The sequence below is a fragment of the Lepisosteus platostomus genome, chromosome 10 (genome assembly GCF_059453375.1).
Source record: "Lepisosteus platostomus isolate fLepPlt1 chromosome 10, fLepPlt1.hap1, whole genome shotgun sequence".
NCBI classification, from domain to species: domain Eukaryota; kingdom Metazoa; phylum Chordata; class Actinopteri; order Semionotiformes; family Lepisosteidae; genus Lepisosteus; species Lepisosteus platostomus.
This window is the reverse complement of record NC_142620.1, coordinates 3432397-3449172: the sequence shown is the minus strand read 5'-3', so window position 1 is coordinate 3449172 and position 16776 is coordinate 3432397.

Here is a 16776-nt window from a genome sequence, read left to right as displayed (position 1 = left end):
TCAAAGCGCTTTACAGGATGACAATAACAATAAATAAGAAGACTACAACAATAAATAAGAAGATTTCACAAGATAGGACACAATTATAATTACAACAATACAACAATAACAATAGAGGAGACCGTGGAAGGTGGTATTAAGAAGAGCAGAGGGGTGAAGAATGGAACCAGTTAAGTAAAGGCTTTTCTGAAGAAGAAGGTTTTGAGTCTGGATTTCAAGGAGTTTAGAGAAGGTGACTCTCTAATATCCTTGGGCAAAGAGTTCCAGAGCTTGGGGGCATAGCAGGAGAAGGCCCTGTCGCCCATACAATGTAGACGGGCTTGGGGGACAGTAAGGAGGGCAGAATTTGAAGAGCGGAGGTTGCGAGGTGGGGAGTAGGGCGATAAAAGTTCAGACAGGTATTGAGGTGCCAAGCCATGTAAAGCCTTATAGGTGAGCATGAGGATTTTAAAGTCTACGCGGAATTTGACCGGAAGCCATTGCAAGGACTCCAGGATAGGAGTAATGTGAACACTTGCACTAGACCTGGTCAGGATTCTGGCTGCTGAATTTTGGACATACTGCAGCTTGTTCAGAGTAGATTTAGATACCCCAGGGAGTAGAGGATTGCAGTAGTCAATTCGAGAGAATACAAATATGTTGATCAGCTTTTCAGCCACAGTTAATGATAGCATAGGGCGTAGTCTTGCGATATTTCTAAGGTGAAAAAAAGATGTTTTGACAGTATGCTGTACATGTGGGTCGAATGTTAAGCCAGAATTGAATATAACCCCAAGGTTTTTCAATTTTGATTGAAGCTCAAGTACAGAGCCATCTACAGACAGGGTTACAGGACTGGCTTTACGAACTTGATGGGGGGTACCAATAAGCATGACTTCAGTCTTGTCACAGTTAAGATGAAGGAAGTTTTGAGTCATCCAAATTTAAATGTCAGAGATGCAATTAGATAGAATAGAGAGTAAAATTCTCTATTCTGGAGTCATAATAATATGACTCCATTAATTATGAAGATAATAATAATATATATTAATAACTCCACATGCAATATTATTTAAAATCAAATTTACAGGTGGTTGAGTCAGTATTGTCACTTGGAATTTTACTTAGCAATATGTCAATGGGCAAGAAAAACACAATGTCTCTGATGTATGTAATGAAGAAATTCATCCTGAATATTGTAGAAAACACTGGCAGTCAGTTGATAAAGCATAAATTAGATTAAACTTGATGCAGTTGCGATTGGCATGTTATCCTGAAGTGATACTACAGTATCTGCAAAACTATCTAAAATTCATGTTTTATGTTTTGAACACATCCTGGACAGAAAAAAAAAGAAAAATGAAACAGTAATTTTACATTCAATTAATCATAAAAACAGATTTTTACAATGAGAGGAGACACAAATTATTATATGATAAGAACAGAAGATATGTAAGAAAGCTGAAAAATTAAACTAGTCCTAACCTATTGAAAACCAAATTACAATTTAAAAATACTCTGATTTTAATAAATTATGTTTTTTTTTCAGTGTTTTACTTAGTCCTTGATTACATTTTCAATACAAGTCAAACTGTTTTGTTAACATTTGTGTTTCAAGCTTTTTTTGAATATCTGGACTCTACAGTAACAGGATTTTAAACAATCTTTGTCATTGAACTGCACAGTGATTTTTGTACTTATCGAGACTTATAAAAATTTAATCATGTTTTAGCTTCAAGATCATATCATGGCAAGCCTGTATTTTACAGCTACCAACTTTGAATTTGCGGGTCATATACATCATGGTGTGATCTTCAGATTAAACAGCCTGTGCAACACAGGCTGTAAATCACAGACACAAGCAAAGAACAGAACTTTACAAGCAAGGGTAACACATGAGTCCACCCCCTGCGTCAAGTGTACACTCTGTGAAAATCTATTTAGTTTCTTGCTGTAAATGCTGCCTGGAGATAAGTTATTTGCTTGCCTCCTTTTCTCCAGTGAAGAGACTGCTGGTTCTTGGAAATCTTCTTGTGTCAAGTAAACAAAATCTGCTTTGTTAAAGACTCCATAGCAATGTCTCTTCTTAAATGGGTCGTGGCCCCAGAACACTCTTGTAATACCCTGAAGAAGATTTCCTTTCCCAGCCCAGAATAAGAAACAGAGAAAGAAACCTCAATAGGCAGTCAGAAGGAAGAATTTTAAACACGGCTTTTAAGGTGAAACAAGCTGTGGAGTCCCAAGACAGGCCATCACAGCAAATCAGCTGATAGCCTATGACTTATTATTCAAGCGTGATTCGTTTTTTCAGGAATACATAGACAAAAACAACTGCACATTTCCCCAGAAGGGGACTGTGACTAGACACACATATACACTATATAAATATGTTCAGTGCACTCCTGTACGGGTTAAAGGCCCTTCCTGTGAGCCTGCAAAATGCTGTCTTTAACAGTCCTAATCTTCTGCCAATGTCTGCAGCTTTTCTGCCACATAAGTGCAACTTATTTTACAGTATATAGTTTATTTTAGTTTACTCTTAATGCAACTTGCATATCTTGAACGGTGTACCTGTGGAACAGCTTCTCTGAAGATGGTCGCAAACTCTCACATGCAAGAATATGCCGTTGATTGCTTTAGGAAAGTGTCAAAAGCATTGATTCAGAAGACACAAATCGCCAAAACGTCATGGAGATACCAAACTGAAGAGATATAAACAAAGCTATTTTCATCAATGGTTAAATCTCACAAAATGAATAGTAATTGATTGGTTCCATTAACCAAAAAGCAAAGAACACATTGTCACGAAGTGTTTTTCAGGACCCTATGCAGACTGCAAAATCCGGAGGGGAGTGAGACAAACACAGGGAAAAAGGACTAGGATCGGGTCTGGAAGAACAGGGGGGCGTGTCCAAGGTGCGCCGGTGCTCCGGGGGGCGTGGTCCAGGCAAAGAAGTATGAAGGGTGTTCGAAAGGAAATCCATGTGAAGGCAAAAGTCCAGAATGGTCCATCCATGACGAAGACAGACAAAGTTAAAAGCCGGAGCGGGATCACGCGAAGTGAGAGGGAAATAAAAAAGGGTAATGGGGCCAGACGCTCCCAGCCCCAGACACAGATGGCCAGGACACCGTTGCGAAGCCTATCCTCCTGGACTCGCTGGTAGGTGGGCTTCCGGGCATCCATCTTCCAGAGCTGAGCCTGGAATGGTGGTAGAGTCTGGCTTTTTAAGGGGAGACCGGAACAGGAGGCAGGTGCAGGAAATCCAAGGTAAACCAGGAAGGGCTGGAGCATCCTTAAGAGGAGGGGTTTGCGATTGTGACACATATAGAGTAGTCTGCTTTTCTCTTCCCAGACTATGTTTGTCATAGTCTGTATCCCGCTTAACTTGGGCTCAGGTGGAGTGGAGGAACGGGGAAGAGATTAAAATTTAACAAGCTCATGAACTTCTGTTTAACACCATTTGCCAGACAAACATTTCCATAGACAAAAAATTTAAGTCTATGCTTAAAACATAGACTTGACATACTGTATGGTCCATTTGGAATTCACAAAACTTCGAAGCCAATTTAAAATTTTGAACAATTTTAATTGCAGTAAAACATTGCTAAGAAGAACAAGTCAGGCATTCCTGAGCTTTACACAGCACGTTAATTTTTTATTCTTCAGCACAGCTTGATTCTAGACCATGCAGGAGGCTTATACAGGACAAATAAATATTTCAATAAACTACACAACATACGAGGATTATACTGTAGTCAGATATTTAAAAGTCTGAGTAATCAGAGCCCATCTCTCTACAGGAATTGAAAATCCATACAGAATTCTGTCCCTATAACCTAAACACTAAACACTTCACAAGGCAAAGAAGGAACTGTCAGATACAAGGATCCTAACCAGCATTGAATTTGCCTCTGTAAACAGACGGGAAGGAAATTAATGGGGACCAATTTCTTTATTCGAGACAAGGCATCTCTCTCTATTCCAGGGGAGATGTTTTTAACCTGAGGATCCTGTAATGTGGGAAATCAGGACATTTCAGATGGAAATCAGACAGCAAATGCAAGTAGTATATTTCTCATCCCGGGTTCAGATTACAGTACCTGGACACATCCAAGCGTGTTTTGAAGGAGGGAAGCTCTGTCACGGCAGTCCTCTTACGATGATGATGATGATGACCATCCTTCCTGCCTGTTCTTCTCTTCTTTTTGTTCCTCCCATTCCACTTTAATTCTTTTCTGTACTTTTTGTTCTGTATCATTTATCCTATCTTAAGGTCTGCTCTGTCACAACAGAGCATCTCGTCCCCATGGTACAGTAGCTGGCTTAACAACATGACTAGGAAGGTCGAGTCACTGTTTAATCTTGATGTTCTAAAATAGTTCATGTAGGGAACTGTGTCAGCATCCATAGGCTGCAGAGATACATGGTTTATTCCATACTGAAAAGAAGCAACACAACGGTTTGGCTGTGTGTTCTTCATGTATCAATGTTTAAATATAGCAAACTTAATGATCTACTGTAGGACTAAATTAGTTTAAACTGTGTCATATCTCCATTTGGATCTGATACTCCATCTGTGTCTTAGGCCATGTTTACTTGCACAGCACAGTTCCAAGCACAACTCCCTAAATATACAGTACTGTAGTAGGTAATACTAATTGAATTGAAACTACAGAACAGGACATTCAAGATGGGAAGCACAAACACCGAACTAACCTACCTGTCCCCCAGCTGGAACAATAAGAATCATTTGCATTTGGTTGGAGTTCAATGCGTTTTCAATACTACAAAAGTCTTGCAAATGTTGTAAAATGTGATGCTAATGTTCCCACATATACAGTATTCTGGAAACATGAAGCACTGTCCCGTACAGAACTGGTAGTGATGGTATATGCCTTAGGACAATTTTGGATGTCAAACCCTGATGAAATACCCTTCGAGATTCTCAGATATCTCTGATAAAAAAGAGTCCTGCTTAATTTACATATTTACTGTCAAAGCCATTTCCTCTTATCAAGGAAAGTGCCTGCAGTAGTTCAGTTGGAGAATATTTACAGATGACTTCCAGCACTGCTTGTGCAATCTGTAGGCGTACCTGGCATTTACACTCTGAAGCTAAATACCATCAAAGCCCTTTTTATTTTTTTAAATAATATCATCCCAGTCAAGTAAAATTACCTCCTGTAGAAAGTGCGAGTTAATCTCTTATTATTTTAATTACTCATTATTATTTTCTTACACTTTATATGAACTTTCCCTGAATCTGAACAATTGGTAGGCTTTGCATTTGCTAGGAGAAATGCCTGTGATAGTCTTTAAAACCTAATCTTTGGCAAATGTTGTTGACTTTAGTTATTGCTGAGAATAATAGTGGAATATTTGTTTAACAAAAAAAAAAGCTGAAACTGAAATTTGGCCTGTGTCTGCCCTGTGATTGACTGACACCCTGACTGGGGTGTATCCTGCTCCAGGCCTGCTTCTTCCTGGGATAGGTTCCAGGCCATCCCAAGCTGCCCTGTATTGGATAAACCAGTTAGAAAATGGATGGGTGGTATTTGGTGTTTTAATTACAATTAAAATTGGTTAAGACTTTTAGTAGGTTAAAAATACATTTTTGCTTTCAATGCAAGTTTGATAAACTTGGTAAGAGCATTCAAAATGTTCACATAACATACAGACAGTATATATTCTGTAGGTAACTTCAGTCTGTAAGGTAAACATCAGTCTGTTGGAAAAATTATTAAACAAATCAATGTGTAGCCTGATATTGCCTCATAGATATGGAAACTTTCAGTTTAAAATCTAAAAGCCAAAAACATAGGTAGAAAGAGATAATTATACATAATCCAGGTTGTGCTCATCAAAAAATTGGAAAAAGGAAAAAAAAACTTTCAGTGGTAAATAACTATTGTTATCTGAGTTAACATGTTAATTTTGCAGACAGTTCACTGATCCTTTGACAATGCGTGTAAGATTACCGGTTAGTATGTGCAGTTTATATAAGATGATAAATGGATAGGCAACACAGTTGCACAGACTCTCAGTTTTCAGCTGTGACAAATAAACAGACCATGAATAACCAAAGCAAATGCACATCTGGTCTGTATACCAGATTTTGAAGGTAACAAGAGAGACAGAATTTAGCAAACAGACCAGAACAGAAAACAACACCACTGGTAGTAACAAGAAATGAAACACCATTTGCTTTGATCTCGTAACTGTACAACTTGGCAGAAAAATGAATTTAGCCCTACAGTTTCAGTAACACACAACAGATGCTCCACATCCCTTAGGGAAATTTTAAAAAATTGGCAACTTTTTAAAGTTTTAAGTCTATTTCAAGTTTAATATACAGTATACTGTATATACAGGATCCACAGGGAAATTACATTCAGTGTGTGTTTCACTTTTATTCACTGTTCTAATGTCAGTTCTATAGCTGCATAGGCATGTCATTTTAAAAGAGAGCATGATTCCCTGAGATACTAAGGAGGATAATTAGCATTATGCAAAGCAGAAAATTCCAATGGTTATGCCTGAGCAACCTTTATTATGTCATTAAGTTCAAGCGGCTTCACAATGAAGTGAACACACCACTAAGTATCGCCCGGCAGTTCACCTGACCCTGGAAATCTGAATGACTGAATCCATCTTATGGCTCATTGCGAACTCTGCAGAGGAGTGCTGAAGGAAACTTGGAACTTGGGAACATGCGGAAACCTCACTTTCCACGACTGCTGACAATACCAGAATACCAAAAAAATCAGCATCACACCAAAGATAAAAAGTCAACTAAAACATAACTGGAAAAAAAAATTGTGTTTAATAAATATGATGACTTTGAACTTTGTAGCTTTTGACCTGACAATCTATGGCTACAAGAAAGGGGCTATTTTATTTTTAACCCAGCTATGCACATGAATGCTAGAATAATCCACTTTTCTCATTACAATATATCAAGATGAGATGAGAGCAATGTGGCTGGCATGCTATTACCAAAGCCATTTTCACAACCATTATGCAGCCTTTAGGGCTAAAACTAGAGACCTGTAAAATTAAGCCATAATGCTTTAAAAATGTGATAAATACCACAGCTGCAGTCACACAGCTTTGGCTTTCCATGTTAGAATTTTAAATAAACATGCATGGAAATAAAGAGAGCAGGGAATAACAGTTCATATACAGTATATATAGATACAGTAGATACTTATTAATCCCGTGAAGGAAATTGCAGAAATGTATGTATATACTGTACACTATGCAATATATGTATAGTAACTCAACTGTATATGGATACCTTTTATGGAGTAATTTGCAATAAGTGTAAATTGTTTATGCATCCCTACTGCAGATAGGGCAACCATTGTGGGCTCAAATATTTAACAGAAGCATTTTTAAGCTTTCATTCATATTTCAAATCCTCAACACTAAGCAATTTTCTATCACGGAGTATTTATTTCCTTCCTGGAGAGTATTATATCTCCTAATCCTGCTACCTCCCCTCCTGTGTTCCAGCGCTGCTCACCCTCTACATCATAAGATTGACTCTACAGCCTTACGGAGTTCAGCGCTTTAAGATTGGAGGGCATTTCCTCAGCGCTCTCCAGAAGGGAAGCCCCGAGAGATGAGCTCCTGCCCAATCTCAAAATGCTAAGCTTCAAGCTCAGTTGCAGGGAAAAGGCATAAGATACCAGTAAATCGGTGCCGGGTGAGGGGTTGAAGGGATTTATGAATCTTTCATTTGGTCTCTGATTGATCGCAGTCCTCGGGGGCAATCCGAGAACACTCACTGAAATCCAGTGCAGCTGACCGCGGCTGGGTGTCATCGTGTCCAGAAACCGGCACTGTGTATTACAGCATAATTAAAATATTTATGATATTTTAGGTGGAAGGTTGTGTACTTTTTTCCAGCTGAGCAATCTTGCTTTTATAAAATATACTGACTTTTGTCATGTTCAATGATAAACATGCTGTAATACACAGTTTAAAATTATTAAAAGTCTAAAGAGTATACAACTTAAATTCTTAATTGGAATAAGTTTGTCCCTCAGCAGTGACCAGGATTCGAAACTCTGCGTTTCCTGGCGACAGCTCGAATGCTGTACGTGAGAGGTTAAGCTTGATTAGCTCCACCTAGTGGTTTTACAAGGTGCTTCCGGATACTATTAGCATATTTCAATTGACATGCGGTATGATGCAGTATATTACGCAACGCCCACCGCGTTTTAACACAGCGCACCTCGTGCATTTTGAACGGCTGGATCTGTATGTCTTTGAACTGAGGGAGGAAACCGCAGCACCTATAGTAAACCACTACAAACTGAACACAGAGAGCTTCAACACAGAGCACCCCAGGTCCAGAACTGAACCCAGGGCCCCTGTGCTACACCAGGGCACCACCATGCCACCCTTGTCACATTTATGCATTTCATAAATATTGTTGAAAATATTCTAATGCTATTCTGATTTTTATTTTATTTATGCACTCAGGCACTTTATAGTAGACCCCAGAAAATACTTGTATTAGCCAGGAAATTCCTGTTGCTATAAACATACACATGCATAAGCCAAAACATTTGAGAGTTGTTTTTATCTTCATTATTTTACTGACTAGTAGTACCTAGCTTTATTTTTTATCTACGGGACTATTATGACTAAAGGGTATTTTGTTGCACGGAGGAAGAAAATAACATGACAAACATAATTATCTCTCTGTACTCTTTTATCTCTTATACTTCTCACAGTCTTATTGGGGATCAAATAAGATGTCCAGTGATGCATTACAGTTCATTATGAAAGCCCATTTCTCTTAGCTCAGTCCTTGTGGCCTAATACTTTGAAGTTATACTTTGCTGGGGTAGTAGGTAATTAGTACTGTATGCTTATCTTTTGTAAGATAAGGCTAACGAAAGCTGGTCTCTTTGCGATTGGAATTAATTGGCGTAATAGCTCCTGTAATTGACATTCTGTGGTGGGAATTCAAACGTAGTTTAAACACTCGTCTTTCAGTACAATTGCTTTAAACTTTTAAAACATTAATTCCCTGCAAGGCCTGAATCACTCGGAGTATGGCACAAGTTACTTAGAGCAATCAAACACATGTATTTCCACATGATGCATATCAATAGTCATTCAGGCCATGGGAGAGGAAAAAAAAGAGGAAGTCTAAATAACTGTGGTCTGTCACCCTGCCACTGTGTCTTTGCATCTGGCAATAATAAAGCAATCTGTTCCCTTTTCAAACTCATGGCTTTGTTTTTGAAATATGAAACATCACAAAGGACCAAGACATATGACAAAGAGGATCATGAAGAACATACAGCTAGAATAATTTAAAGCACTGAGAAAAATAAACTAAATAACTGGTCCTTCCTAATGTGGCTTAAGAAGTAACAGGAGTTAATCAATTCTGGGTTCAGTGTTGAAGACTGAGCACAGAGCAATGTTACAGTTAGCATACAGTACATGCAGTGTGTCAGTAATACTGTTCACACCTTCAAGATATCACTGCCATCAAAGTTGGTTGTCAATACCTGGCTGCCTGACCAGCAGCTGGAACAGGGCAGACAGACAGTGTGCTACTAGTCCCATTCCAATGAAGCAGACATTTGGGCAAAACAGCTAAGCAAATGAATCAGACTGCTGACAATATTGATTGTGTTTAAAAATTATTTTGCCATTCTTCAGTGGATATTGCCATTTGTTGCTTGTATAATGGGTGCTAGGATGTATTGTAAATGCATTAACAGTGTAATAAAGGTATGTTTGAATATGTTTAAGGGTTTTTTTGCGTAATAGCTTTAGGTGAATCCCCCATTCCTTTCCTTTTTCTGTAGCTACTAATTATGCTAATACAAGACTTCCATACCTCCTGCACATAGTGGTACCTGGTACATTTCAATGCCTACGTTAGTTTGCCATAGTTTCAGTTTTACCGTGATCTGGTAGCCTGTGTTTTTGAACCAGAAGAGGTATTATGCACACCGATTTCAACCCATGCAAACTCAATCATTCTAAAGTCATTTTTCTATGCAACAAAATGCAGTGAAATGTACTGTATGTGAGCAGGATAAAATGCATGGGTGCCAGAGTTCATATTTCTCTGCTTTTTTGCTTAGCTGCATATAATTAATATCTGCTCTGTTTCTGCATGAAGTCCTCTTGATTATAAGCACGGTCTCTTATTCCTGAGCACTGGGTGAACTCCTGTTTCAATTAGAAAGTTGGGTTGTTTTTTTGTTCATCTTGAGAACAGAAAAATCTATCTACTTTTCTTAAACCTTTGATGCATCCTAAGGTTTTCTAAATGAATAATGTGGCTCTTCATTAATACAGCCATTGCTAGCATGGAGGATGTCCCATATCCGGGTCCCCACACAGTCAATGCCTCCTAATAATCCCCAACTATGAACGGGCTACATCACTCTGCTCTCTTCCCCACTGAGAGCTGGTGTGTGGGGAGTGTACTGGTGCACTATCGCCTCCTCCAGGTGGGGCTGCACACTGATGGTGTGGAGGAGATCCCCATTACCTGTAAAGCACTTTGAGTGGAGTGTCCAGAAAAGCACTATATACTGTAAGTGTAAGCAATTATAGTTATAATAATAATAATAATAATAATAATAATAATAATAATAATAATAATAATAATGCCAGGTATTCAACTTTATCCTGCCAGCTTTGCAGCTCCAGGGGACAAAGTATTAATGCATGATCTACCTCGGAACAAGCAACAGGTAACGTTTTCTCAGCTTGAATTCGGAATGCTGTGCTTTCAGTAATAAGCATTTGGAAAGTCCCAAATTTATCTCAGACAATGGAATAATCAATTTAATTTTACATGAATGGCACAGTGTCTTGCTAGGTTCCTAGACTGCCAACTGGCAAGCAAGTGACACTAGCAGAATTTGAGTCTATGATCTCCTGGTTGTAGGATTCATTTAGTACTCCAGATTGTGGCTCTTAGCGAGTTTAGTGAGTGTGACACCATCTTTAAACTTTGATAAGCTGGACCTGTACTCCCTCTTAAGTAATAGTGACAAATGTTTTGAAAACACAGGCTCATCGTTCCCTGAGCCCTTCCAGTCTCACCTATCGGGTAATAGAAATTTCAGCAGTGCCATACAGTATCTTTCCCTCAAAAGAAAGACAGTAAAATATGACTTTCTCAGTTGTGGCAGAAAAGTGAGGATACTCTTGCTAAGCTGGGAAAAGTCTGGTTGGTTTTCTATTTTCCATACAAAAAAATATAGTTTGTAAAAACATCACCTTTTGAATCAATGAATAAACAATAAAGTGTTTGAAAGTCCTGGTATCTACTATTAAGTTTCTCAACATCATGTCTATTAATTTAAATTTGTTTTCTCCATCCATTTTAAGTTCTTCTGTCAGTGGCCCTCAGTCAGCTGAAGGACCCCATTATTCTTTGCATCCACTCTTGATTGCATTTTAGATTGGCTTTACTTAAGTTAGAGAAGTCTCATTTACTTGTCATTCCCTTGATACAATAAGCAGCTTCACACCATGAAATCTCAGGGGTGTAAACTTGAACACAGATAAAGAGACACTGGCCTGTCTGCTCGTTTACTTGCCTCCAGGCAAGACCAACAATCCTATACTGTAGTAACGCACTTACTGACACGAGGTCAGCTTAGCTTTGAGAAGCCAATTGAAGGAAGACGTAATAATCCTAGAAACCTTTTTTCTGCAATTCATCACCTTAAATGCAGTAAATAAAACCACTCTTGAACAGTGTGCAGACCGATGCAATCATTTTTTTAGTTCCTTCAGTCTTAAATTGATTACATCAGAGGTCAGATTCTGTCTTGTGATTTGACTTTTGAGAGCAGTTTATGTACTCTCATACTTAGTGCATCTTTCCTTGCAGAGCTTAATGCACTCTGTCAGCAGAACCTATTGAAATCATCACTAAAATGAAACCTACCACATGCTACTTGAATCCCTTGCTGTATTTAAATCTTTCACTTATCTATCATGTAATGTTAGATCATGAATCGTTCCCTCAGCCCTTAGATTGCAATTATTATCCATACATTAGAAAAGCAGAACTTAGATTCCAACTTGCTCAGTAATATTTGGCCAATATCCAACTTACTGTTTTTGACCAGGCTATTAGAGTGAGCTGTTGCTATTAAGTTACATGCTTATTTGTACTGTAAGTCTTTACAGGTGTTGTTAAGAGTAGTAATGATGAACTGATGATTTTTTATCCATTTTTGTCTTGCTGGATCTCAGTGGTGTGTGAGATACATATCTCTAAATAGATACAGTTCCTCTTATTACAGAAACATCTCTGTTAAGGTTTTAATTTTCTCAGATAGAAAAACATTCATTCATATTTGGTATCATTTGGTATCAAGGTTGGTTACATCGGCATCCCACAGGGCTTTCTTGGTCCGATTCCTTTTAGTATTTATGTGTTGCCATTCAGTTGGATTCTGCAGTGGTATTTTCCAACACAAACTGTAATGAATGAGTATAGAGCACACAGCATATCGTTTCAGCTTTGGGATCAGCTTTGATTTCAGTGTTGATGGTGCCCAAATTCATGTTCACACAGAAGCTGATAGGAATCAAGTACCGCAACGCCCCTTAGTTCTCTTTGGCCTGCCCAATATTGACCTTACTGCATATACACCTGTTTAAAAGCAGAATGTCTATTTGGCTGTCTGTGGGGCTCACACAAGTGTAGGCCGAATTTGTTTATCCTATTTCCATTTGTGCGGAAGGCAAGACGCAGTGAAAAATGCTGCACAAGGTCTCGGCCCTTGATAGTGTACGTATGTTTACTGTACGGCCAGAGATATCAAAAAGAAGCCTCAAAACCCTCTCCACTGAAAGGAAGTCCCCCAGGATGAAGCACAGCTGCAAACACAGCTCCTCCCATCAATCTCTCACTGCCGCCCGGCCGGAGGAGTGGAGACAAGCGGTGGTTTCATGTCCTCCAGCTCCAGCTGAATGTATTGGTGTGCATTCACATGTTCTTTATTTTCTCTGCATGTCTAATTTTAAAATAAGCTCCTTCCTGTATGGAATAGACATGTAATTATCTTAGTAAAAATAACAGTAGTACTATTACCGATACCGCAATGAAGCCTCATAAGTTTGAAATAGTGTGCCAGGGATGACACCACCATTGAACTCAGGTGATAATTGCCTCTGCAGCCGCAGGTCTCCACTGCACTTCCTCAGAACACTTCTTGAGCACTAAGCAAGACATACAGTACCTGTCTGGACAAAGTGCTTCGATGTTTAAAATTGGATACAACGAGACGTTTTGTATCTGAACTCTGACAAGACTGAAGTCACTGTATGCTGATTGGCTCTTCCTGTCAGCTCTGCAGACGCAGCAACATCAGTCCAAGTACAGTACCTGGGTCACATGTCTGGATGAACCTTTGGGCCAAGTCTTGCATTTGAAGATCATATTCTCAGTGCTGTGAAGGTGTCTTTTTTATCGCTCATATCAATTCATACTTCCGCTAATCTGATGCAGAAGAGCTAAAGCGTGCTTTTGCCTTTTCCAGTACTGTAATTATTAATGCTAGTGCTTCCAAGCATGTTTGAAGGACTCACGGCAAGTTCACAGCTCAGCTGCCCAGATCTTATCTAAAAACTAAAATGATATAGCATATACCCTCATGTAGCATATATCTTTTCAGGTTCCCTACGTAGGCTCCCTGTAAAATATTGCTGCTCCCTTCGAAGAAGTTTGGCTCCTGACTACACCAGTGAAAGGTTAGTTCCCTGCGCACACAAACAGTCTTTGCACGCTTTGGACTCTGAACTGTGGGAGACGATACTTTTGCAGATCCAGGGCTGTGCAATGATCTTCCAGACCTTATTAGAGCTTTCAGTCAGCACTTTCAAATTCTTTCTGACAGCTCACTTCTCATTGTGCCGAATTTACTGTATTTATTTTGTTTATATCTGCTACTATTGTTTCTGCCTGTCGTGTTTTATTGTATTATAATTTTAGGTGGTTTTATTAAATGTGTTATGTAAAATTATTAGCAGTAGTATTAGTATTAGTATTAAATGTAAATAGGCTAGTGAAAATAGGAATTGATCTTGTTTAAGCTAACAGAAAAGACTAGTACAATAAATTGCAATTAATGGAGCAGTTTAATTAAAATTTATTCAAAGCATTAAAAAACTATTGCAAGCTCTAAGCATCCTTTGTCAGACTAGCGTTAATGAGTACCCATGCTCCTTGCTGCAGTGACTTATTGTTTACCCTGTTTCTGGAACATGAACAGAGAAAGCACAGAATCTATTGACAAATTGCTTAATTAAGTGACACAACTGAGCGATAACAAAATTAACTGCTTATTGCAATCGTCACATTATCGCAGTTAATGGTGTCATTTTTACAACAATTTAGAAAACAAGCCACTATCTTCTAATGCATTACCTAAAGGCGGGCACATGATTTCCAGCCTCCTTAAACTTGTGCCTTCCCAGTGATGCGGTTTTTGCTTTTTCTACTTTAGGTTGCTTAGAAATATTTCATTTATTATTTAATACACTTAGGTATGACATTGCAGGCACTAATTATAAATATGTTTATTTAATTATTTAATTTAGAAATTACTAGTATGATATTTTTGTTCTTTTCCAGTTGGAAATGGTAATGTCACTTATACAAAGTGATATTAAAACTTAAATGACTGATGAGTACATTTAACCCAGCATATTCAGCAGTTACAATGAAATTGCACGCTACAGATGGCTTTCTGGGTTTAAAGAATCCATCTCTACAGAGGATTATACTGCTGATTATGTAAAACATACACCCAAGGGCATGCATCATGACTGTTAAAACAAGTATTTTCAACAGAGAAGAAACCCTAACCCTATCTCCTTCCCCCTTTTAAATAGTAGCATTTTTACAGTAGGTACAGATACATTGATACAGACTGAAGCACAATACAGTTGCAATAGATGGAGAATTAATGCAGAAACACTTTCTAGCCTAGGAGAGTAAAGAAGATTAGGATGTAAACTGCAGTGAACCATATATTTAAGTGAAAAAGACAGATTAGAATAAATAATTCAGTGCGCAATGTCATATTGCATTGTGTGCATATCTGTGTATCTGTCTATACATCTTTCAATGAAATTTTTTTCAACAAGTCGAATAGCCTGCTGCTAGTCTCTGTGCAGCTTCACGAATCCCCCAGAATGTATTGTTTCCATACATCACAGGAGAAGTGGAACAGAATAATTTATGGCTTACAGGCTTGTGCTTCTGCTCTACAAAGCAACCATTCTTCGGTGGTTTTTTTTTTTGTTATTTAATTTTGCTTTACTAATTACTACAGGCAAATCTCCAGAGCAGCGCCTAATTAATTTGAAGATTCAGAAAAGATTAAATTTGTGCTTGCTTAGAGCGGTGTTCACAATGACACTTACGCAGAAAAGTAACCTGACTAATCTGTGGCCTCTCCACACGCGTTGTCCTTTCAGCCAGAACCAGAATATTTACAAACCCATATAATATGACAGGCAAAATAGAAATAGTGTACAAACAGGTAGTTACTCAAACATCCAATAGCTTAGTGCATTTTCTGCCTGGATGCCCACCACAAAAATGGGAATACAGATACAGTAGGTGTGTATGTTTAGTGACTAAGTGCACATAGGCACTCACTAACTTACTATCAGTGTTTGATTGAACAATATTGCCCTGCTTTACCCTGAATAATGATTAATATTGTAATAGGGTATGGCTTAGTCTTAGCTCTTCTCCTCTATCATTGTTTGCTTTTGTATTTTGTATTTCTGATCCAAACCTCTGTTATGTTAGCCTCATTATGGGTGTAGACAGAACAGGAAAGTGGATAAAAGGCCTTAACCTTAAACTTAATCTCACTGTATTAATGTAATTGGTAGAATACAAGTACTTACTGATGACAATGAATGCCCTCAAAACACTCCTTGTGTTTATACAGTACATGTAATTGTTTGGTGAATTAGGCTGAGAGAGTTTAATAATGAAGTGTAAATGCTCAACTACAGTGAGCGATGTGGTCTCTAATGAAAGCAGAAGCGTACAGATCCTAATAGCCACTTTACTTTCTTCAATGAACAGCATCTTTATAATTTATCACATACAGTACTGTATTTAATAAATATAAACAGTTCCATGGGGCTTATATGTTTTCAGGCAATGTCAGCATGAATAGTTTGAATTTTACTGTTGGCTCCAGTCTTTCTACACTAGCATTGAGCAAAAACAGGCATTCGAATGCTCTTTTAGTTTAGACATCTAAGAGAAGATTTGGTCCTTTTCCACTCGGTACTCAGAGTGTTACCCCTTCCTGTAGTGCAGAAACTGTGACTTTCCCTATAAAAATCTAAATTCCTTAGGCCTTTCCTTTTTGTCTTTAGGATCTGGATGCCTATGCACATTGGGGCATTAAGCCCAACCAAGGACTTGTGGTAACTCATAAAAACATGTTCAGCCTGCTTGCAAATGTGGAGCTGTCAACATCTGTTCTTCACAGCATTAGAATAGACAGTGTTGAGCTCTAACCTGCTCACTGAGCTGTACAAGGCCAGTTGCATCGACATGATGAGGTGCCCACCAGTGCCCATCCTTCATCCCCTGCCTTACAGGAGAAATGCTTCATGCTAGATTGTGTCACATTTGTGTTTCAGAGACCACATACTGCAGCTTGGTTTTGTACTGAATTAATACTTAAAATAAATAATCACGTTCAGGGCAGACTGGTAAACTAGAGGTATATAGTTGGTCCACTATTTGTTAATAA